Raw genomic sequence first — 2,549 nt, forward strand, 5'->3', positions numbered from 1 at the left:
ATTGCTACGTACACTGTATTAGATACTTGAAAGCTACTAAAAGACCAGATCTTAAATGTTCTTATCACAAAAAGAAAGGACGGTTATGTGAGGTGATGGCGGTGTCAACTAACTCTAGGGAGGTAATCATATTGCAATAACAAGAATATCAAATCAACACAGTGTACCTTAAACGTACACAGTATTATATACCAATTTAAAAAAAGGAACTATATTGAGACATGAATCTCAAAGATAGAACCTTTCTTTTAATCTGGGTGGGTGCAGGCTCCTAGCCATTAAGATTTGAATTTTCAGGAAGGGTAACATCTCTGTTACCAAGCTGGTGAAGTGGGAAATGTCAATTGCACGGATATTGATATACACATCCAAAATACAAATCTTATCATGTCATTGCCCCCTAAAATCCACCAATGAATGACTTCCCTTGGGACAAAGCCCAAACTGTGCAATGCAGACTCTGCCACAGGCTCACTGATGTCTCCTAGCTCCTTCCTTGGGTCTCCAGACCTTCACACATGCTTCTGCTTCTGTTTGAACCACTTCCCACTCCAGCCACCTAAATAGTTTCTATTCACCCTTAGAGATTCAGCTTAAAAATGTCACCTCCCCTGGGAAGCCCTCCTTCAGCCATCCTTCCTGTCAGATTAGATTCAGTCCTCCTGCTCGCGGGTCTTGTGATCAGAGCATTTATCACACTTTGTGGACATGTTCCACTCCAGTAGAGATTCTGTCCTATTTGTTATTGCCTCCCTTGGTTTCGTATACTAGTTTTGTTGTTCAGTTGCTAAGTCGTGTCTGACTCTTTGTGACCCCATGGATGGCAGCAGGCTATCTGGTGAATGTTTGAATGATGAAGGTAAACAATTTTACACAAAGGGATCATGTTCTGTCATTGTCATTCATTCAGTGATGCTTACATTCAGTGATGCTGTAAGTCTGTCCTGAGCATGGCAGTCAAGCCTTTTATTGTACTTACTAACCCTCGTCAGCTTTATCCTATCTGCTTTCCATTCCCTGAATATTCTTCCCTCTACAGTGCTCAGCACACAATAAGTACACAATCAGTGCTTATTAAACTGCCCAAGTGAGGTGGTTTTGGACCTTTTCACAGTCTTTCCTTTTTTAATGACATGTCTTTCTACAACCCCTGTCTGGCTACCCCTCACCTGTCCTCTGACATTCCCCTGACATACATCTCGGCTTGAAACTGTCTCCATTGCTTCCAGAGTAAATCAGGCCTCATTCTGTGGTCCCCCACACCCTGCTCCTGTCTCCTCATGGCTCTCAATGTGGACAACAAAGATGTGTTTATGAAACTGGTTCGCCAACTCGGCTTGGATCACTGATGGTGCTGACGCCGCGTCCTCGGCCAACTCCCCTCTCCAGCATCTCACACCGTGTCTACCACATAAGTTGAGCAAAGATTTGTTGAAGGAATGAATGAATGAATGAAGAAAATGGATAGTTTTGCATTTAGAAAACTACCAGGTTAGACTGCACAATCGATTGGAACCCATCCCAATTTACTGCTACAGACTTGCAGAGCCTGTCAGTTGTGATCAGAATCAGAGAAATCATCCCAGCCTGCTAGAGTTGGGTAGAATCCTTTTTTATGTACATGATGAAATTGAGGCCTGAAATGTGAAGGTCACACAGCAAATTACATAAGAAGGAAGGTGGCCAAGGTATGGAGATTGATACCCATGCATTTCAAGAGATCTGATGTCACCTCTATTTCTAGTGACAGGTAATGCACATTTTACTTCTTAATAAAATAACAATTATTTTTTAAAACTGTATGGTGCTTTATGGCTTACCAAGTCCTGTTCAAAAAAAAAAAAAAAAACCTCTGAGCGAGGTATTTGTGGTTTAATAACTTGCCAAGATCATTCAGCTCTTCAGCAATGGATCCAGGGCTTGCACTCAAATTTCCTGGCTCTACATCCAGTACGCTTTCCAGGATACAATCAATCTGCCTCCAACATCACAATAAATGGTGGTTAAATATTGATTCTAGACTCACTCATGGGAAACACTAGCATTCCTAATCAATACCATCACTTCCTACTTCTAAGAATTTTCTGAAGGAGGCACAGAACAGACTTGTCAAATCTTTACATGAGAGAGCTGGTAAAATCTAAGATAGGCTACCAGAAGAACCAGAATGTTGCATGTGTGTGTGTGTGTGTGTGTGTGTGTGTGTGTGTGTGTGTGCATGCGTGCACGCATGCTTGTGAGTATATGTACAGGAGCGCACATGTGTCTCACAAGCATGTCAGTGACTCTGCATGTGGAATACTTGGTATTTAGGGCACTGAAAATTGTGAACATGAACAAAATAAGCAAATCCCCAATATATAATGTCTGCATAGAGTATTTTCTTAATAAATATTTGCCAATTAATTAATGTGCCTATGTTAATAAATTCTCATATAATTTTTCTGCATTTAGCCAGTATTTTTATAGAATGACTTTTTAAAATTTAAATGTGTTTTCCAAATAAGTAAGTCTGCTCATTTATGCTTTCGTTCAATAAAGAATGAATG

The sequence above is a fragment of the Bubalus bubalis genome, chromosome 12, assembly GCF_019923935.1.
Source record: "Bubalus bubalis isolate 160015118507 breed Murrah chromosome 12, NDDB_SH_1, whole genome shotgun sequence".
Taxonomy (NCBI): domain Eukaryota; kingdom Metazoa; phylum Chordata; class Mammalia; order Artiodactyla; family Bovidae; genus Bubalus; species Bubalus bubalis.